This window comes from Gopherus evgoodei, chromosome 6 (genome assembly GCF_007399415.2).
Source record: "Gopherus evgoodei ecotype Sinaloan lineage chromosome 6, rGopEvg1_v1.p, whole genome shotgun sequence".
In the NCBI taxonomy this organism is placed as follows: Eukaryota; Metazoa; Chordata; order Testudines; family Testudinidae; genus Gopherus; species Gopherus evgoodei.
The window spans coordinates 111,581,784-111,604,809 of record NC_044327.1 but is presented as its reverse complement, the minus strand read 5'-3'; the positions used below and the strand labels follow the sequence as shown (position 1 = coordinate 111,604,809).

The window sequence follows — 23,026 nt, the reverse complement described above, 5'->3', positions numbered from 1 at the left end:
TCCAATCATGGACCAGAACTAATACCGTATGACTCAGGTGATCCATTATAAAGCTTGAGCAATTTCAAATACCAAACAATCATATGAATACAATGAGAAATCCATAGGCAAACAATTATTGAGTTCAATAATGAACACAAATGCTGCAAGTCATGATCTATTCACAAATAGAAAAAGACTAAACTTGTCAACTAAAAATATTCACAAGAAATAATTCAACCAGCTCTACCAGTGTGTCTGCAAATTTCCTATCTAGAAGTTTGCAGTCAAGTGGTTCCGATAAATTGGGGATGAATGATGTGAGAATATGCATCTTCTCAGCAACAAGAAAAGGAAAGTGAAGGACAACATAACCAATACTTAATCAGCTGGAACGAAGATGCACTGGGCTGCAACCAGCTGCTTTATGGCTGCAGCTGCTTGTCTCTGCAGAATTTAGAGGACTAGCCCCAGAAAAGCAAGCAGAGAAAGGGAGAGAAATTGTGTTCAAGGGAGAGTTAGCAAGAACCAGGAAGGTGCTCCTGGGAAAAAGGCTGCTTCAGTGGGTAGATTGGCGATATGCACATCTTTAGGTGGATTTGTAGAAGGTGGAGTATATCTCTGTGGAATACAAGAGACTACAACTCTAAGGACTTCTTGGTTGGTAAAGATGCAAGCTCCGATCCTATTCACTTGAAGAGTCTAGATGAAATCAATGAAGCTCCTCAGACAAGAAAGGATTACTCAGCTGAAGACAGGATGAAGATGAGAATTAAATAACTGTTACTTAACATATACCAAGTCAGTGAGAAATTTAATATTAGAAGAGTGTAGTGAAATATTTTACTTAACATAAGGAACGAAAGTGAAGGAGAAACAATATTCAGAATTTCTGCTACAGATCCCAAGGATGCAGACAGAACAAGACTGAGAAGTTATTGAACCAACTCTCCAGGTATCCAAAGCTTTAAGACATTTCACATTTGAGGGATTTAAAATCACACCAAAATGTCATGTTTAATAAATTCAGCCAAGTCTGTATCAGAAAGGTTTCTGAGTTACCTACTTCATGATGCACAATGTAGAAAATCCAGCCAGAGCAGAATCCATCTTGAATCATGATTTTGTTAATAAAGAAGTGTGATTGATTCCAGGCTTCTCTATTATTCTTAGCTATGACAAGCTACTTAAATTCAGCATAGTAATATATAGTTTTCATAGGCTACAGTAACACAAGGGTGTTAGATTTGAGGAAAGCAAGATTTAGTAAATTAAGATTTAAAGAGCCCAGTTCTCCTCTCACCTGCACAACTTTTACACCACTGCAACACTTAGTTACTCCTAATTTACATTAGTGTAACAGAGGAGAATCAGGCCCTTAGTTAATAGAGGCAATGGGAGGAATTACTAGTGCTGAAGAAGGCTGAGAAACCTAAAAAGGACTCACTAATATCAAAAAGGAACAGCAGACTAGAATTCCTACATAACAGAACACAAGGAATAAGAAGCTGCCAATTTGGTTTCATGAACATCTAGGGTGACCAGATGTCCCGATTTTATGGGGACAGTCCCGATATTTGGGACTTTTTTATATGGGTTCCTATTGCCCCCCACCCCCGTCCCAATTTCTCACACTTGCTATCCGGTCACCCTATAAACATAAAAATAAATACATAAATAAAAAAGGGCCAGTGTAAACAGTGCAATCTTTCCCAGCCTGCCTTAACGTTTGTTAGTGCTGGGACTGGGTAGATACAAGGAGTATCATAACCTTATTCCCAGATTCTGGACCTTAGCGTCCAAAATTTGGGGGTTAGCATGAAAACCTCCAAGCTTAGTTACCAGCTTGGACCTGGTACTGCTGCCACCACCCAAAAAATTAGAGTGTTTTGGGGCACTCTGGTCCCCCTGAAAAACCTTCCCTGGGGACCACAAGACCCAAATCCCTTGAGTCTCACAACAAAGGGAGATAATCCTGATTCCCTTCCCCCCTCCAGGTGCTCCTGGAGAGATACACAGACACAAGCTCTGTGAAACTACGCAGAGTGAGTCCCCCTCTCCGTTCCCAATCCTGGAACAAAAGCACTTTCCTCTTCACCCAGAGGAAATGCAAAATCAGGCTAGCAATCCAACACACAGCTTTCCCCTGATTTCTTCCTCCCACCAATTCCCTGGTGAGTACAGACTTAATTTCCCTGAAGTAAAGAAAAACTCCAACAGGTCTTAAAAGAAAACTTTATATAAAAAAGAAAGAAAAAATACAAATGTTCTCTCTGTATTAAGATGATACAACACAGGGTCAATTGCTTAAAAGAATATTGAATAAACAGCCTTATTCAAAAAGAATACAAATCAAAGCATTCCAGCACTTATATTCATGCAAATACCAAAGAAAAGAAACCATATAACTTACTATCTGATCTCTTTGTCCTTACTCTTAGAAACAGAAGACTAGAAAGTAGAAAGTACTTCTCCAAAGCTCAGAGAAGCAGGCAGGCAGACAAAAGACTCAGAGACACACTTCCCTCCACCCAAAGTTGAAAAAATCCGGTTTCCTGATTGGTTTTCTGGTCAGGTGTTTCAGGTGAAAGAGACATTAACCCTTAGCTATCTGTTTATGACACGCCCCCCAAATTGCAGACAGTGGGGAAGCTCACTGGCGGCAATTTCCTTCTAGAACTTGAAAATAAACAGATTAATACAACACATGCACCTTTACATATACTACTAAGTATATAACTAACAGACTTTTACATTTTAAGAACACTTTTTAACTACTGGATTCTGGGAAACTCTCACGGGAGAGTGCATCAGCAACTTTGTTAGAAGCTCCTGTGATGTGTTGAATTTCAAAATCAAAATCTTGGAGAGCTAAACTCCAACGAAGAAGTTTCTTGTTGTTCCCCTTGGCAGTATGAAGCCACTTTAGTGCAGCATGGTCAGTTTGTAGTTGGAACCGCCGTCCCCAAACATATGGGCGTAGCTTTTCCAGGGCGTACACAATGGCATAGCATTCCTTTTCACTGACTGACCAGTGACTTTCCCTGTCAGACAGTTTCTTGCTGAGAAACACGACAGGATGGAAGTTGTGATCTGTTGCTTCCTGCATGAGTACTGCTCCTATACCACGCTCAGATGCATCTGTGGTTACTAGGAATGGCTTGTCAAAGTCCGGGGCCCTGAGCACAGGGTCCGACATGAGCGTTGCCTTAAGCTGGGTAAAGGCTTTTTGACACTCATCAGTCCACTTAACGGCATTTGGCTGGGTCTTTTTGGTCAGGTTGGTCAATGGGGCAGCGATTTGGCTGTAGTGTGGTACAAATCGCCTGTAGTATCCGGCCAAGCCTAAGAAGGATTGGACTTGCTTTTTGGACCGTGGGACAGGCCACTTTTGGATAGCATCCACCTTGGCCTGTAGGGGGTTTATGGTTCCTCGACCCACCTGGTGCCCCAGGTAAGTCACTCTGTTTTGGCCTATTTGACACTTTTTGGCCTTAACAGTTAGTCCTGCCTGCCTGATGCGCTCAAAGACCTTTTCCAGGTGTAGTAGGTGTTCGGGCCAGGAGTCTGAAAAAATGGCCACATCATCGAGGTAGGCAACTGCAAATTCTCCCAGTCCAGCTAGTAGACCGTCTACCAGCCTCTGGAAGGTGGCGGGTGCATTTCGAAGGCCGAAAGGAAGGACATTGAATTCATACACCCCCGCATGGGTGACGAATGCTGACCTCTCCTTGGCAGGTTCATCTAGCGGTACTTGCCAGTACCCCTTGGTTAAGTCTATTGTAGAGATGAACTGGGCACGTCCCAACTTTTCCAATAGCTCATCAGTGCGTGGCATTGGATAGTTGTCCGGACGAGTTACTGCATTTAGCTTACGGTAGTCCACGCAAAAGCGTATTTCCCCATCTGGTTTGGGTACCAGAACCACTGGAGATGCCCATGCACTGGTAGACGAGCGGATTATACCCATCTGTAGCATGTTCTGGATCTCCCGTTCTATAGCAGCTTGGGCATGAGGAGACACCCGGTAGGGTGGGGTTCTGATTGGGTGAGCATTACCTGTATCAATGGAGTGGTATGCCCGTTCAGTCCGTCCTGGGGTGGCTGAGAACAATGGGGCGAAGCTAGTGCACAGCTCCTTGATTTGTTGCCGCTGCAGACGTTCCAGGGTGGTTGAGAGGTTCACCTCTTCCACGCCACCGTCTTTTTTTCCGTCGTAGTAGACACCGTCAGGCCACTCAGCATCATCTCCCTGGACTGTAAACTGACAAACCTGTAAGTCTCTGGAATAGAAAGGCTTGAGAGAATTAACATGGTACACTTTAGGCTTTAGTGAGGAATTGGGAAATGCTATGAGGTAGTTCACAGCTCCCAGGCGCTCTTGGACCGTGAATGGCCCTTCCCATGATGCTTCCATCTTATGGGCCTGTTGCGCCTTCAAGACCATAACCTGGTCTCCTACCTTGAAGGAACGTTCTCTGGCATGTCTGTCATACCAGGCCTTTTGCTCTTCTTGAGCATCCTTTAGGTTCTCTCTAGCAAGGGCTAAAGAGTGTCGGAGGGTGCTTTGTAGGTTGCTTACAAAGTCCAGAATGTTAGTTCCTGGAGAAGGCGTAAACCCCTCCCATTGCTGCTTCACCAACTGTAATGGCCCCTTAACCTCGTGACCATACACAAGTTCAAATGGTGAAAACCCTAAACTGGGATGTGGTACAGCCCTGTAGGCAAACAGCAACTGCTGCAACACTAGGTCCCAATTATTGGAGAATTCGCTGATGAATTTTCTTATCATGGCCCCCAAAGTTCCATTGAACCTTTCCACCAGGCCATTGGTTTGATGGTGGTACGGGGTGGCAACCAAGTGATTCACCCCATGAGTTTCCCACAGTTTTTCCATGGTCCCTGCCAGGAAATTAGACCCTGAATCTGTAAGGATGTCAGAGGGCCAACCTACCCTGGCAAAGATGTCTGTTAGGGCCAGGCACACAGTGTTAGCCCTGGTGTTGCCTAGAGCTACTGCTTCTGGCCATCGGGTAGCAAAGTCCACTAAAGTCAGTACGTACTGCTTTCCTCTGGGCGTCTTTTTTGGGAAAGGGCCCAGAATATCCACAGCTACTCGCTGAAATGGGACCTCAATTATGGGGAGTGGCTGGAGAGGGGCCTTGACCTGGTCTTGAGGCTTTCCCACTCTTTGGCATACCTCACAAGACCGGACATACTTGGCAACGTCCTTGCCCATCCCCTCCCAGTGGAAGGACTTCCCCAACCGGTCCTTGGTTCTGTTCACCCCAGCATGGCCACTGGGATGATCATGGGCTAAGCTTAAGAGCTTCCCCCGGTACTTAGTTGGAACCACCAACTGTTTTTGCGGCTGCCATTCTTCCCGGTGTCCACCAGAAAGAATTTCCTTGTATAAAAGTCCTTGGTCTATAACAAACCGGGATCGATTAGAAGAGCTGAGAGGTGGTGGGGTGCTCCGTGCCGCCGCCCAAGCTTTCTGAAGGCTGTCATCTGCTTCCTGCTCAGCCTGGAACTGTTCCCTTGAGGCTGGGGTCACCAGTTTTTCCTCAGACTGTGGACTTGGGCTTGGTCCCTCTGGAAGCGATGTAGGTGATGGGGTTGTTTTCGTTGCTGGTGAACCGCTCTCCGCTGTTGCACCTGAGGGTATTTCAGGCTCTGGCTGAGCCTTTTGGGTATGGCTGTCTTTTGCTTCTGCCAGTTCTGGCTTGCCGGCGCCCTCTGGCGTTGAGTTTGAAGATGTGGTTGCACTTGCTGGTGCTGGTTGCTGTTCCAGTTCCGGGCCTGGGACTGGAGATGCTGTGGCTGTTTCAGTGGTAGGCATGGAATCCGGGTCCACTGCCTCTGTCTGGGTCTCTGGTAACACAGACGGGGCTTCTGTGGACGGCTCAGGAACAGGAATGGGTCTGGAAGCTTGCCTGGTTTGGCTACGGGTAACCATTCCCACTCTCTTGGCCCACCTCACCTGGTTGGCCAAGTCTTCCCCCAGTAGCATGGGGATAGGATAATTGTCATAGACTGCAAAAGTCCACCTTCCTGACCAGCCTTTGTACTGGACAGGCAGTTGAGCTGTAGGCAAGTCTACAGCTTGTGACATGAAGGGGTAAATTGTAACTTTGGCCTTTGGGTTGATGAATTTGGGGTCAACGAAGGATTGGTGGATAGCTGACACTTGTGCCCCCGTGTCTCTCCACGCAGTAACCTTCTTTCCGCCCACTCTCAAATTTTCCCTTCGCTCCAAGGGTATTTGAGAGGCATCTGGGCCTGGGGATCTTTGGTGTGATGGTGGTGTAATGAATTGCACTCGCATGGTGTTCTTGGGACAGTTGGCCTTGATATGTCCCAGTTCATTACACTTAAAGCATCTTCCATCTGATGGGTCACTGGGCCGAGGTGAGTTACTGGAGACTGGTGAGGTTGAAGAGTAGGGTATCTGTGGCTTTACTTGGGTGGTATGTAGGGTCTTTGGCTGTCCTCGGTTGTAGGGTTTATGGTCTGTGTGCCCCCTGGGGTAATCGTTCCCCTTGACAGTAGCTTTTTTGCTTTCTGCCAGTTCCATCCATTTGGCTCCAATTTCCCCCGCCTCAGCGATAGTTTTGGGATTTCTATCTTGTATGTACCGTGTGATGTCTTCAGGAACACCATCCAAGAACTGCTCCATTTGTATGAGGAGGTTCACTTCTTCCAAGGTTTGAATGTTGTTTCCTGTTAACCAGGCCTCATAGTTTTTTGCAATGTAGTAGGCGTGTTTGGGAAATGACACCTCTGGTTTCCATTTTTGGGTTCTGAAGCGCCGACGGGCATGATCTGGGGTTATCCCCATCCTGTATCTGGCCTTGGTTTGAAAAAGTTTATAGTCATTCATTTGCGGCTTGGGCATTTCAGCTGCCACCTCTGCTAAAGGTCCACTGAGGTGTGGCCTTAATTCTACCATGTACTGGTCTTCGGGGATTCTGTACCCAAGACAGGCTCTTTCAAAATTTTCCAAGAAGGCCTCGGTGTCATCACCTGCCTTGTAGGTGGGAAATTTCCTGTGCTGTGGAGCAATAATTGGCGCCGGGTTGTTAGGGTTGGCTGGCACATGCAGCCCAGCTTTTGCCATCTCCAGTTCATGTTTTCTCTGTTTTTCCTTCTCTTCATTCTCTTTTTGTTGTTTTTCCATTTCTTTTTGTTGTTTTTCCATTTCTTTTTGGTGTTTTTTCCATTTCTTTTTGGTGCTTTTCCATTTCTCGGCGGTGGGCCACCTCTTCTTCTTCTAGTTTTCTTTTGTGTGCTGCCTCTTGGGCTGCCTGTTCTCTTTGGAAGGCTGCCAGTTTGAGGCTTTCTTCCTTTTCTTTTATCTCCATCTCTTTTTGTTTTATTTCTAGTTCCTGTTTGTGTTTTTCCATCTCTCGCCTGTGTTCAGCTTCTTTGAATTGGTCTTCGGCCTCCATTTTTGTCCTGGTAGACATGGTTCCTGTTTTCTTGTGTTGGGGTGCCCTCCGGTGTTTCTCTTTTGAACTGCAGGCTCTGTTCCCTCCTGGAGTCTGCCTAGCAACAGTGCTTTTTTCCCTTTCTCTCTCTAGCTAATGTTCAATGAAGGGAAACCAGAAAAACCACTTAATTTGCATGCATATAAGTGCTGGTACTTGCCACCTAATGGGAGGGCTATTGCATGACAAAAGACCCTTAACAGTTTGGTAATGGCTTCTCGCTTAACATGCAAACCACAAACTGCTAGAGAGCAGAAAAAAAAATTCTCTCTGGTTCCCTTTTAAAACCAAACTGTTTCTCTCTGCTAAAAAGCCCCTAGCAGAGAAAAGAAAAATATAATATTCCTACTGGCTTCTGGATTGTATCTTTCCCACAACGCTGCACACCATATCATAACCTTATTCCCAGATTCTGGACCTTAGCGTCCAAAATTTGGGGGTTAGCATGAAAACCTCCAAGCTTAGTTACCAGCTTGGACCTGGTACTGCTGCCACCACCCAAAAAATTAGAGTGTTTTGGGGCACTCTGGTCCCCCTGAAAAACCTTCCCTGGGGACCACAAGACCCAAATCCCTTGAGTCTCACAACAAAGGGAGATAATCCTGATTCCCTTCCCCCCTCCAGGTGCTCCTGGAGAGATACACAGACACAAGCTCTGTGAAACTACGCAGAGTGAGTCCCCCTCTCCGTTCCCAATCCTGGAACAAAAGCACTTTCCTCTTCACCCAGAGGAAATGCAAAATCAGGCTAGCAATCCAACACACAGCTTTCCCCTGATTTCTTCCTCCCACCAATTCCCTGGTGAGTACAGACTTAATTTCCCTGAAGTAAAGAAAAACTCCAACAGGTCTTAAAAGAAAACTTTATATAAAAAAGAAAGAAAAAATACAAATGTTCTCTCTGTATTAAGATGATACAACACAGGGTCAATTGCTTAAAAGAATATTGAATAAACAGCCTTATTCAAAAAGAATACAAATCAAAGCATTCCAGCACTTATATTCATGCAAATACCAAAGAAAAGAAACCATATAACTTACTATCTGATCTCTTTGTCCTTACTCTTAGAAACAGAAGACTAGAAAGTAGAAAGTACTTCTCCAAAGCTCAGAGAAGCAGGCAGGCAGACAAAAGACTCAGAGACACACTTCCCTCCACCCAAAATTGAAAAAATCCGGTTTCCTGATTGGTTTTCTGGTCAGGTGTTTCAGGTGAAAGAGACATTAACCCTTAGCTATCTGTTTATGACAAGGAGTCATGGATGTATTGGCCTCAAGAGTTAGACTATATAGTCCTAAAACAATGGCCTATCACAAATGAGACTGAAGGGTGCAACCCTACAAGATGTTGAGCTCCTCCTGAGAGATGCTGAACACTTTCAACCGATGCTGATTTCAGTGGGAGTTGTGTGTTCAGCAGTGCTCAGGACTGGGCCGGATTCAGATTTTTCAGGCAACATGAAGTGGACCAGTGGACCAATGGAAAGAGCTAACTGGAAGGAAGCCATTTTACCAAGTCTCACTCTCACGGTTTTGGGGATGAGACACTATTGCCACTTAGTGCAGATTTGTAGCTTACCCTGCAAACTTAAGCAGGACAGGAAGTGAAATGAGCAGTTGGTCAACAAAGGTGGGCCCAAAAAGCAAAGAGAAGAGGAGAAAGAGAAAAAGCATTTAACCTTGCAAAAAAAGGCCAAGCCAGGGACAAGACCAAGTGTTAGCAGGGTAAATTGAAATGCCCAGGAGCTTAGAATGAGGCAGCCAGTCAGTAAAGTAAAAGGAAACCTAACAAGTGCAGGTAGAAAATGACTATGCCTAGTGGTGTGTGGTGGTGATACGACCACAGCGATCACACTCAGGCTTAGACAGGATGCTTGGATGTCAGTGGAAACGAGCCCAAAGAGAGGGCAGCTGCTCATCAAGGGAGCAGCCAACCATGGAGAAGGAGCAGACACTTAGGTCTTGTGCCCCCTGTCCCCGCCCTCTCCACAACACACACTTCTACAAAGGTTCCGAAGTCTTCGCCTCAATCTTATAAGATAGATGTGAGCATTATAATTCTTTGTATCAACTTAAGTGAAAGTTAAAGGTCCCAATGATTTTTTGTGGGATTCATGGGCATGAATCCCCTGTAAACTTAGAAGTGCAATGAAGAATTTTGAATGACTTTAAAGTAACCTAAGCAGGGTACAAGCAGCAAACTGAAGCCTCTTATCTGAGAGTGAGGGGGAAAAAATCCTTTTTTGATATGGCTGTCTGAATCCATCAGTTCCTAATAGTCCCTTAGCTTCATTAGGTGAACTGTGTAATTTAGAAGCATGTTTATCAGTTATGGTACCAGCATTCAGATGGAATGCTTCACTGTGGCGATGATGATGTTCCATTTACTAAATGAAACTATCGGCTTTACTAGGACAGTCATGGAGTTGCTTTGGGGTAAGAATCAGTGATGTGTGTGAAGCTCAGGGAAAAGATCAGGGCACACCCAGAAAAAAAGTAGTGCAGAATGATGCCAAAAGGAGTTAGGGGACTAAGAAAGGCTTTTAAAAAATACAGCCAGGAAACAGAAATACTGCATAGAAAGTACTTCACTTACTACATGATGCAGGAGATCAAACTAATATAGTCCATGACTATTATTTGTATTATTACAGCTCCTGGGAACCTAATGTCTTAAGGGCTTACAAGCTGATCTCCTTAATAAAATATATAATTGGGAGTTTAGGGTGTGCTCAAAGTTAATTTGGCCTGTCATTTTTCTCATCAATATGGTTTAATTTAACATTATTAGCCAGGCATGTCAGACTACATTTTGATCTTAGGTATTTTAGAGGAAATTTGAGCAAATGAAGTAAATAGTTACTCCAGAGTTACACTACAGTAACTGAAATTAAAAGTTGGCCCCGTATGTTCATGTTTGCTCATGAGGCACTATATATAAATAACAATTAATGGGAAATTCTCATCACTGAGATGTTATATGCAGCACCTTCCACAGATCAGTCCTATCTGCCATGTTGTTCTACATATATACCATCTCTAAATGTGGGCAAAATATTATGAGTAAACTGTTGCTACCCAGCTGTGTATCTCTTGCCTACAGGCACTGTAAGTTTAGACACTACCCTGTAAGAACGTGTGGAGGATAGAAGAAAAGAGGAGGGGGAAATCTTGCTTCTGGGTTAGGATAATTAATACATTGGGGATGCCGCCTCCTTTATTTTATCCCTGCTTGATCAAACTATTCATTAGAAGATAGTCAAATGAACTCTTACTATCACTTTTTGTAACAAACTTTACCTGCGAGTCTTAAGACTTGCCTCATGACCACATCATGCTCACACTATTAATGATTATTATTAATACAACTAAGGGGACAAATCCACTTTTTTATGGAATCAGATATTAAATATTAACTTTTTCTAATCCCATATCCAATGTGGATCCAGCCAACGATGTGTCTCACAAACTGTCAATAACTTATGCTAATGTACAGAGCATGAAATCTGCTTACTTTAAAACATGTACACCAAACTATGGGAGATAACAAAGACCTGCAATAGGGTACGAGAGTTTTAAATTATGGAAGCAACCAGGTTAAATGATAGCCTTCTTCAATTTCTGTTTAATTACACTGAAAGCTCTTCTGCATACAGGCCTGCTCCAGCTCCCAGGGAAGTCAATGGGAAAACTCCTGTTGACTTCAATGGAGCACAGTTGGACCCTAGGACATGGCTGTTTTTGTTTCCTCTGTAGTTACTCAGGAAGGACCAAAAATGCTAAGACAAAACCAGTGGGGAAAAGAGTACATGATAATCTGCTGACAGACTTCCTGAACCAAAACCTCTGTGATGTTGAACAGCTGCTCTGTTTTAACTGTATCAATTTCTAAATAGATATAGTATAGACAAGACCTTAAACCTTGAGGAGAAGAGATCATAGCATTTGGACATGGCTTGGATGTGGTGCAAAGGAAATGGATGTGCTAGGAAATGAAGTGTTGCAGGGTTTTCCCAGTAGTGGCACAGGCATGTAGAGCCAGATTCGGACATTGAATTCCAATGAAGCCAAATCAAGAAAAAAATAGGGCAACAGTATTCTAGTGGAATTTGTCTTGTTTACTTTAAGACAGGGTTCTCAAACTTTTGCTGCCCCCCTTTTTGAAAATATTTCAGGCTGTGATGACCCTTCCCTCACAAAAATAGTGATACTAAATTACTGTAAAAGCAGCAAAGAATCCTGTGGCACCTTATAGACTAACAGACGTTTTGGAGCATGAGCTTTCGTGGGTGAATACCCACTTCCTCAGATGCATGTAATGGAAATATCCAGGGGCAGGTATATATATGTGTGCTAGCAAGCAAGCTAGAGATAACGAGGTCAGTTCAATCAGGGAGGATGAGGCTCTGTTCTAGCAGTTGAGGTGTGAAAACCAAGAGAGGAGAAACTGGTTCTGTAATTGGCAAGCCATTCACAGTCTTTGTTCAATCCTGAGCTGATGGTGTCAAATTTGCAGATGAACTGAAGCTCAGCAGTTTCTCTTTGAAGTCTGGTCCTGAAGTTTTTTTGCTGCAGGATGGCCACCTTAAGGTCTGCTATAGTGTGGCCAGGGAGGTTGAAGTGCTCTCCTACAGGTTTTTGTATATTGCCATTCCTAATGTCTGATTTGTGTCCATTTATCCTTTTTCGTAGAGACTGTCCAGTTTGGCCGATGTACATAGCAGAGGGGCATTGCTGGCATATGATGGCATATATTACATTGGTGGATGTGCAGCAATGTAACCAGATTAACCAGATCAGCCACACCATCACTGGTTCATTCACCTGCACATCCACCAATGTAATATATGCCATCATATGCCAGCAATGCCCCTCTGCTATGTACATCGGCCAAACTGGACAGTCTCTACGAAAAAGGATAAATGGACACAAATCAGACATTAGGAATGGCAATATACAAAAACCTGTAGGAGAGCACTTCAACCTCCCTGGCCACACTATAGCAGACCTTAAGGTGGCCATCCTGCAGCAAAAAAACTTCAGGACCAGACTTCAAAGAGAAAGTGCTGAGCTTCAGTTCATCTGCAAATTTGACACCATCAGCTCAGGATTGAACAAAGACTGTGAATGGCTTGCCAATTACAGAACCAGTTTCTCCTCTCTTGGTTTTCACACCTCAACTGCTAGAACAGGGCCTCATCTTCCCTGATTGAACTGACCTCGTTATCTCTAGCTTGCTTGCTAGCACACATATATATACCTGCCCCTGGATATTTCCATTACATGCATCTGAGGAAGTGGGTATTCACCCACGAAAGCTCATGCTCCAAAACATCTGTTAGTCTATAAGGTGCCACAGGATTCTTTGCTGCTTTTACAGATCCAGACTAACACGGCTACCCTCTGATACTAAATTACTGTACATATTCATAGGAGCACTAAATGATGCACGTAATCATTATCCTTGCAGTCAAAGGCACTGAAGCTTTTCAAAAAGTGTAAACAACAGTTTTCAGGAATAAATACATGGACATTTAAGAAACAGGTTTTCTGGGGGAAAAAAATCCCAACAGGATACAGTTTGGAAAGCTGGAAACCTTTTCCAGTGATTGTGTTAACAATCACAACTTTGTCCAATTTGTGGTAATAAATCATAATTGTCCAAGGATTGTGGCTTTATACACAAAACTATTATAAACAAGTATCTGGACACTTAATGCAAGGGATGCTGCTGTTTTGAAGCACACATTTTTTTCCAATTGCGGATCCAGGGAGCTGAGGCAGACCCTTAAATTGTCCTCCACATTCACTTTCTGGTTCTCCAGCTCTAAAGGCAGCGCTGCCACCAGCAGCAGCACAGAAGTAAGGGTGGCAATGTATCACACAAGCTTTAATCAGTATACTCTTAATATCTAACACACAAAGGAGGTTGAGAGCCATAACATTTAGCATATATTTCAGTCCTCCATCTACAATTCCAATCAAGTCTCTACTCACCATCAAATCCAGCACTGCACTGGGGGTGACACTTCAAAGCTGAAGAGGCCATCTCAGCCACTTCTTCCCAAGTTAGACCCTTCCTCAGGATTTCCTTTCATGGTGCCTATGATTCTATGCCTCAGTTATCTTCATGATACCTCCCCTTATTTCTCAGCAGTGTGTGAGAATTAACTTAGAGGTCACGAAGGGCCTGACCCAGTCCACATTTAGGTCAATGAAAAGACTCTCACTGATGCACTGGGAGATGGTTTTGATAGCAAGGTGCAAGACTGACAGCACTCCTCACGTCATCAAAAATCTGCAACACAGGTAGAAGACAGTCAGCAGAGGTTTCCCCAAAGTGATCCACCAGTATCCTTCAACTCATACTTGGAGGAACGATCTCTTTGAAAGGGTAGTTCAGTTCTATTTGGCCTCTCTATTGAAACTATAGGAAACTGTATACAACCATAGGAAGGCATTAGCTAGTGACTATTGTTGTGGTGCTTATTGTGATGAACACATAATTCTGCACAGGGAAATAAACTAAAATCACTAAGATCATTTACTGTACACCCCCAGAGAACCATCAGTTGGGAACAACCCTTGGTCATTATTTATGCAAGATGGATTAGAAGTGAAAGACTATGGATAAAAAAAACTCTGCTTTTCATTACCAAATCCCCTGAACTATCCAACCACCTTGGAACACATTTCTCTCTCTAACTGTAGACAACCAATGAGTAGTATGGCTTGTATGAATCTTGTTATTGCACTCAAAAAACATACAGAATCCATTAGCAAATGTGCATTCCTTTTGGATTTGCATAGTAAACAATAGAAGAGCTCTAATAAAGAACAAAAAGGAATTTCCTGCTTTAGTGGCTTTCATTATACCCAACTACAAAAATATTAACTTTGTCTATGTATGTTAGGATGCAAATTACCACTCTTTCAGAAGTGGAAGATCCATGTTAATTTAATTTCACCAGTTTACAGTGCAAAAAAGTGTCTAGATTTGGTCAATGAGAACTGAACAGCAGAGTCACCTGGTTTTCTAAATGGGTCTCCATGAGAGATAGCTGCTAAACAAGAAACCACATTCATTACACCACTAGCCTGGTAGGGTGAAACACTTATAAGAATTTTGAGTGACATCCATATATACAGCCAGGCCAAGCCCCCCTCATCACTTTTAATTTAAAAAAAAAAAAAAACAAGAACATTTCCCCCACTTAGTTCTAGTAGCCACAGCTGAGGACAGGTTTTGTGCAAATAGACATTAACACAGTAATAAAAATAGACATGATACAGAGAAGGTTATTAATGGAGTTTCCTAATACATTACTCCAAGTCTTTTTAAATTTCACATAATTTCACTCTCCTCCTATCCATTGCTCCTGTGGGAAGGACAAGCAAAATCTATTTTGTTGGCTGTGAAGAGTTCTCATGGCCACATCCTTGAAATAAACAAGGATTACAGTGATCTTGGCTTGAAGCACTTTGTTCATGTTTCACCTTTAATCTAAAATTCTTTAGTACCATGAAATATTGGCTGGTGTGATACTAGTATGATTGTACAAGTTTCATTTAATATAGTTAATATCATGAAAAGGATATTATCTTTTGCTTTTTTTGCATTGTTTCCCATTTGTGACAGCATATAAATACAAGAGAATAGGAATTTGACCGATATTTAGAATAGGCATTCTAGAGATACAAAAGTTTGAGAACCACTGATCTGTGGTACTGCTGACCAGCGTTCCCTCTAATTTTTCCCAACCATGTGCAGAATAATTTTGTTATGTGCACCAATATGGAGGTGTCATAAACAGATAGCTAAGGGTTAATGTCTCTTTCACCTGGAACACCTGACCTGAGAACCAATCAGGAAACCGGATTTTTTCAACTTTGGGTGGAGGGAATTGTGTGTCTAAGGCCATGTCTACATCTAAAATTTTGCAGCGCTGGTTGTTACAGCTGTATTAGTACAGCTGTATAGGGCCAGCGCTGCAGAGTGGCCACACTTACAGCAACCAGCGCTGCAAGTGGTGTTAGATGTGGCCACACTGCAGCGCTGTTGGGCGGCTTCAAGGGGGGTTCCGGGACGAGAGAGCAAACCGGGAAAGGAAACCAGCTTCGCCGCGGTTTGCTCTCTCGGTCCCGGAGCCACCCAGCAAACCGCAGGGAAGGAGACCTGCTTGCTCGGGGTTCCGGGACCGAGAGAGCAAACCGGGAACGCCGCGGTTTGCTCTCTCTGTCCCGGAGCCAGCCAGCAAACCGCAGGGAAGGAGACCTGCTTGCTCGGGGTTCCGGGACCGAGAGAGCAAACCGGGAACGCCGCGGTTTGCTCTCTCGGTCCCGGAGCCACCCAGCAAACCGCAGGGAAGGAGACCTGCTTGCTCGGGGTTCCGGGACCGAGAGAGCAAACCGGGAACGCCGCGGTTTGCTCTCTCGGTCCCGGAGCCACCCAGCAAACCGCAGGGAAGGAGACCTGCTTGCTCGGGGTTCCGGGACCGAGAGAGCAAACCGCGGCGAAGCTGGTCTCCTTTCCCGGTTTGCTCTCTCGGTCCCGGAACCCCGAGCAAGCAGGTCTCCTTCCCTGCGGTTTGCTGGGTGGCTCCGGGAACGCGAGAGCAAACCGCGGCGAAGCTGGTCTCCTTTCCCGGTTTGCTCTCTCGGTCCCGGAACCCCGAGCAAGCAGGTCTCCTTCCCTGCGGTTTGCTGGGTGGCTCCGGGACCGAGAGAGCAAACCGGGAAAGGAAACCAGCTTGATTACCAGAGGCTTCCTCCTTCCACGGAGGTCAAGAAAAGCGCTGGTAACTGTCTACATTGGATTACCAGCGCTGGATCACCAGCGCTGGATCCTCTACACCCGAGACAAAACGGGAGTACGGCCAGCGCTGCAAACAGGGAGTTGCAGCGCTGGTGGTGCCCTGCAGATGTGTACACCTTCAAAGTTGCAGCGCTGTAACTCCCTCACCAGCGCTGCAACTTTCTGATGTAGACAAGCCCTAAGTCTTTTGTCTGTCTGCCTGCTTCCTCTGAGCTTTGGAGAAGTAGTTCTATTTCCTAATCTTCTGTTTCTAAGTGTAAGGACAAAGAGATCAGATAGTAAGTTATATGGTTTCTTTTCTTTGGTATTTGCATGAATATAAGTGCTGGAGTGCTTTGATTTGTATTCTTTTTGAATAAGGCTGTTTATTCACTATTCTTTTAAGCAATTGACCCTGTGTTGTATCATCTTAATACAGAGAGAACATTTGTATGTATTTTTCTTTCTTTTAAGACCTGTTGGAGTTTTCTTTACTTCAGGGAAATTAAGTCTGTACTCACCAAGGAATTGGTGGGAGGAAGAAATCAAGGGGAGATCTGTGTGTTGGATTGCTAGCCTGATTTTGCATTTCCTCTGGGTGAAGAGGAAAGTGCTTTTGTTCCAGGATTGGAAACGGAGAGGGCAAGTCCCTCTGTTTGGATTCACAGAGCTTGTGTCTGTGTATCTCTCCAGGAGCACCTGGAGGGGGGAAGGGAAAAAGGATTATTTCCCTTTGTTGTGAGACTCAAGGGATTTGGGTCTTGGGGTCCCCAGGGAAGGTTTTTCAGAGGGACCAGAGTGTCCCAAAACACTCTAATTTTTTGGGTGGTGGCAGCAGGTACCAGGTCCAAGCTGGTAACTAAGCTTGGAGGTTTTCATGCTAACCCCCATATTTTGGACGCTAAGGTCCAAATCTGGGACTAAGGTTATGACAGGAGGTGATGTGTCAGGGTGGGGCCAAGTGGTTTAGTGTATGGGAGGAGGCTCAGGGCTGGGACAGAAGATTGGGATGTGGGGCATGAAGGCTCTGGCTAGGGGTGCAGACTCTGGGGTGGGGCCAGGGATGAAGGACAGAGTTGGAGTGTGGCTGAAGGGTTTGGAGTGTGGGAGGGGACTCAGGACTGGAGCAGAGGGTTCGGGTGCAGGGAGATGAGAGCTCTGGGGATGACGGATTTGGAATGCAGTGGGGCTCCCAGGCAGGTCCAAGGCTGGTCTGGGTTTGAGATGGGGGAAGAGCACCTGTCCCCCTTCCATGGCATATCGGGGGTTAGGCTGGGTCAGGGCCAGGGTAGGGGTGCCGCAGCAGGTTCAGGGCTTGAGGAGAAGCATCTCTTCTCACCACAGCCCTGAGCGCCTGCGTGGCACTTAATAGGCAGCTGTGCAGCCACATGGCTTAGAGGGAACTTAGCTGGTGATCACCTTTCACAGAGCAAGCCTTTGAGTGCGACCCCCTTATAAATATTTTTAAGGGTGTTTTTAATTTAACATTTATTAAAAATGCTGGAGGCAAAGCTGGATTTGGGGGTGGAGGCTGACAGCAAGCAATCCCCCATCTAATAACATCACGACCCCCCGACGGGTCATGACGCCCAGTTTGAAAACCCCTGCCATAGATACTCTCCTGCCACAGGTATGCCTTAGATGTCTGTGTGTAAGCTCTCTCCTGAACTTGCTGTTGTCTGTGTCACTACAGAACCCTCTCCCATCACCCTCTGCCTCAGAGAGATACCCACACTTTTTCATGTTCCTGGAACAGAGCTCATAGGAACCATTGATCTGGCTGCCAAGGCAAGTAGGTATAGGACTCTGCCATTTTGTGCAGGGTCTTTAAACCCGACATAAGGATGGATCATATTTATGCAGATTTCTAGAACCTGACACCATGTTATAATCTGCCTTTGGCTTTTTGCTGTCCATGAAGCATCACAAAAAGCTCACTCCTCCATATAGAATACTAATGCATTCAAGCTTCCTACTTATGATGATGTTTTGGAAGGCTGTTTTCTTCCTGGAACTGGATCAAGTTATTTTTGGCCTTAATGCAATGGACAAACTGTTCTCAGATCTTATTCTATGCCCCTCATATTTTATAGACCGATTATCAGACAGGACATCATCAGTTTAAATAGTTTTTGCAAAGCACATTTTGTGAATAATAATAATAAATACTTTGCAATTATATAACACTTTTCATCCAAGAACCTTAAAGCGTTAATGTTTTTTAAACAACTGAAAACATCACTGCAAGTTGTTATGGAATAGAGAGAGCATTTCAACGACTACGGAAATGTAGTCAACCTCTTTGGTGGAAAGCAACAGATGTTTAGTAGTTTGCAGCAAAACTACAGCAACACCACCATATCTAACTGATATCACAAGGAGAATTTAGGTAACTAGAACTGCATTACTGAAATTGGAATCTGGCTAGGACACTGAAGGTTACACTAGACCAGGGATAGGCAACCTATGGCACGCGTGCCACAGGCAGCATGCAAGCTGATTTTCAGTGGCACTCACACTGCCTTGGTCCTGGCCACCGGTCCAGGGGGCTCTGCATTTTAATTTAATTTTAAATAAATCTTCTTAAATATTTTAAAAACCTTATTTAATTTACATACAATAATTTAGTTACATATTAGAGACATATAGAAAGAGACCTTCTAAAAACGTTAAAATGTATTACTGGCACATGAAACCTTAAATTAGAGTGAATAAATGAAGACTTGGCACACCACTTCTGAAAGGGTGCCAACCCCTGCATTAGACCATTGGTTCTCAATGATGTGTTACGTGGGCCGCAGGTTGAGAACCACAGCACACTCACCCCAAACACTCTCACTCACCCCCGCCCAGAGACCCCTCCACAGAGTGGGGCTAGGAATGGAGTCCTGGGCATGGGGTTGGACAGCCGAGACCCAGACCCACCACGTGGGGCTGGGCAGCCAGACCAGGAACCTACAGCAGGGGGCCGGACCCTGACAGCTGGACCCTACTGCACAGGGCAGCCAGTCCCATAACCTGGGCAGCTGGCAGTCAGACCCGTACTCCGCCCCTGCCACGTGGGGAAGGGGACTCGGGACCCGAGTTCTGCTGTGTCTGGCAGCTAGGACCCCCAGTGCCAAGCCTGTAGCAGTGCCAGGCACAGGCTGGCAACCAGAACCCAGTGCCAGGCCAGGAATGGAGTCCCACCTAAAACCTGCTGCAGAACCCCCACAAGCCCCTAATTCTCAATGCCCATTCCTCTGACTGCCCAGAGCCCCCCCTACTTGCCCAGAGACCCACTCTCCCGCCCCCTGCAGCACTCACCAGTCCCCTGTCTGTAGGAATGCTCCTGCAGGCTGCCTTACACTCTCTCCCCCTCAGCCAGCCCCACCCCATGCCAGACCAGAGTGGCAAATTTTGAATTTTTAGCAGCATTCACCTGGGCTGCAGCTGTGTGCTAACTGGGCCATATGCAGCCTGTGAGTTGAGAACTGCTGCACTAGACCATTGTAGAAAGTGCTACGGAATCTTTTATAACCAAGTTGTAAGGAGATTGATCTCATGTCTCATCCAAAGGATTTCATGTTTAGCAGTGCAGCACCCATATCACCATATGGTGGTTCTGATTCTGTGTTGACTCAGTGAGAAGAAGATAGATTTGTAATTGGTAAGCTCCACTTTTTGCAGTGCCTTGTCTTCCTTTGGAAGTCTCAGATGTGAGGACTGACCCAGCTCAAATCCTGCTTAATTCATAAGATTTGATTAAATCACAGTACAAGACGATACAAATATAGCATATAATCCATTCTGTGTAGGTTAAATAGGTATCATTGCTTGATACAAAAATCCAGTGTCCAGAGTCTTATTTAAAACTCTTATACAATGTTGCAAATTGATATATTTTTAGAGAAGCTGAAAAGAGCTGTTGCACTAACACACTATCGGATATGCTCCAGCTGACTAACCACTGATTGACGTATCATCTGTGGCGATATGAATATGAGGTAGCACCGTCCTGAAGATATGTAATGTCTTAGCCCAGTGTTTCTCAAACTGGGGTCGCTGTGCTGCTTCCAGCAGCCCCCACTGGCCTGGAGCAATGATCAGCTGGACCTGCGGACGGGGCAGGTAAACAAACTGGCGTGGCCCATCAGGGGCTTTCCCTATGTAAGTGGCGACCTCAGTTTGAGAAACACTGTCTTAACTTTCCCATTCAGATGGCAAATGACAGATCTGCCTAACTTCAGACTTTGTGTTCATCTCTTTAATCTATTGCTAAAGCTGTTATAAACTAAGTCAAGTATTATACCTGCCACAGCAATGACAACGTATCTGCATTTCTAAACTAGACTGCAGTTCCAGAGAACTTAACATATGATTTTGATACTGTCTCACATGACTGTCTCATAAGCAAACTAGGGAAATATAGCCTAGATGAACCTAGTATAAGGTATGTGCACAACTGAATGGTGAACCTAAAGTTTTCCAACGAGCCAGAAAAGCATATCAAGTGGGGTCTGCAGGGATCTGTTGAGGGTCTGGTTCTATTCAATATCTTCATAAATGATTTGGATAAAATGAAGAGTATACTTATAAAGGGGATGACACCAAGCTGGGAGGTGCTTTTAAGGACAAGATTAGAATCCAAAATGACCTAGACAAACTGGAGAAGTGGTCTGAAATAAATAGGAAGAAATTCAATAAAGGACAAATGCAAAGTATTACACTTAGGAAGGAACAGCTAACTGGACAAATATAAATGAGTACTGCAGAAAAGAATCTGGGGGTTATAGTGGAGCACAAACTAAAATAAATCAACAGTTTAATACTGCTGGGGAAAAAAAGCCAACATAATTCTGCTTTAGCAGAAGTGTTGTAAGCAAGACATGAGACATAATTCTTTTGCTGTACTCAGCACAGATACAGCCTCAAATGGAGCATTGACTCAAGTTCTGGGCACCACAGTTTGGGAAAGATGTGGAGAAAGTCCAGAGAAGAGCAGTAACAAAAATGATTAAAGGTCTAGAAAATATGACCTATGATGAAAGACTGAAAAAAAATGGGTTTTGTTTAGTCTGGAGAAGAGAAGACTGAGGAGAAGACTTGTATCCCAGGTACATACATGGTTGTTACAAAAAGGTTGTTCTAAATTGTTCTGCTTATTCATGGAGGAAAAGACAAGAAGTAATGAGCTTAAACTGCAGCAAGAGATCTTTAGGTTAGACATTAGGAAATACTTAGTAACTCTTCATGTAGTTAGGCACTGGAAAGAAAGTTATATAGGGAGGCTGTGGAATCTCCATCATTGGTGGTTTGAAGAACAAGTGAGGCAAACACATGTCAGGGATGGTCTAGATCAGTGGTTCCCAAACTGGGGTTTGCAAACCCCTAGGCGTTCACTAAATGTTAGAGGGGGTTCTTGGGAAAAAATTCCCTAATGGCGGACAGCGCTGTCCCCCCAGCAGTCCAGAACCCCCTGGACTGCCAAGAGTTAGGCAGATCAAAGCAAGATCTCTATCACACTGAGGAGATTTAAACTTCAAGACTCCATATAAGAAATGTAAAGGGAGGGGGCTGGCGAGACTTGACGTTTGAGTGAAAGGGGTTCACAGATTGTTAAAGGTTGGGAATCACTGGTCTAGATAATATTTAGCCCTGCCTCAGTGCATAGGACTGAAATAGATGATCAATCAAGGTCCCACCCAGTCCTACGTTTCTAAGATTAAATGTATCTAAAACAGGTGCGGGCAAACTTTTGGCCTGAGGGCCACATCTGGGTGGGGAAATTGCATGCAGTGCCATGAATGTAGGGCTGGGGTAGGGGGTTGGGGTGTGGAAGGGAGTGTGGGGTGTAGGAAGGGGCTCAGGGCAGTCGGTTGGGGTGCAGAGAGGGGTGTGGAGTGCAGGAGGGGCTCAGGGCAGGGGGTTGGGTGCAGGTGGGGTGCGGCAGGGGGCTCAGGGCAGGAGGTTGGTAGCTAGGCAGGGGGTTGGGGTGCAGTGGGGGCTCAGAGCAGGAAATTGGGGGGTTGGGATGCAGCAGGAGGCTCAGGAAATTGGGGGGCTTGGCAGGGGATGGGGTGCAGGAGTTTGGCAGGGGGCTCAGGGCAGGGGAATGGGGGCTTCGTGGGGGTTGAGGTCCAGGGGGTGCAGAAGGGGTGCAGGGTGTGGCAGGGGGCTGGGGTGAAGGGTGCAGGCTCCGGCCTGGTGCAGCTTACCTTGAGCAGCTGTGGGGTGGCAGCAGCGCGCAGTGGGGCTAAGGCAGGCTCCTTGCCTGCCATGGCCCCGCGCTGCTCCCGGAAGCAGCTAGCACCATGTCCCTGTGGCCCCCTGGGGGGCAGGGGAGGGAAGAGGGCTCCACACTCTGCCCTTGCCTGTGAGTACCAGCCCCGAAGCTCCCATTGGCTGTGTTCCCTGCGGCGTCATGGGGGTGGCAATCCAGTGAGCCATAGTTTTCCCGCCCCGATCTAAAAGAATCTTAGGTTGTCAGTGAACAAGCTATAAAATAGAAAAAAAGGAGGCAATAGTGACAAAAGCCTCTCACTTTCCCATTTATTGGCATACAATATCACTCTCTCAATTTCCACCTCTAATTTCAATTTGGAAGACTTAGAGCATGGCTTGAATTAGAGAGGCTAGTTCAATCACAAATTCAACCACTAGATGCAGAAATTACTGGCTGAAATTCAGAGGCCTGTATAATGCAAGAGGTCAGACAAGATAACCATGATAGTCCCTTTTGACTAGCACACATGAAATTTCTATTAAAATCTATGAATCGGGTC

At 45.2% G+C, this 23,026-nt stretch overlaps 1 protein-coding gene across 7 annotated transcripts in view; it reads right to left on the bottom strand.

Moving 5' to 3' along the window:
- PRLR (prolactin receptor) overlaps nt 1-23,026 on the bottom strand; it is a 253,697-nt gene that overhangs the window by 159,255 nt on the left and 71,416 nt on the right. For 6 of the 7 annotated variants that reach the window (XM_030567215.1, XM_030567212.1, XM_030567218.1 and 3 more), the window contains exon 2: nt 13,466-13,766. The exons of the other annotated variant lie outside the window; for it this stretch is intronic. The gene's annotated coding sequence lies outside the window, so the exon portion shown is untranslated. The remainder of the gene's footprint in view (nt 1-13,465; nt 13,767-23,026) is intronic. 7 annotated transcript variants of the gene reach the window in all.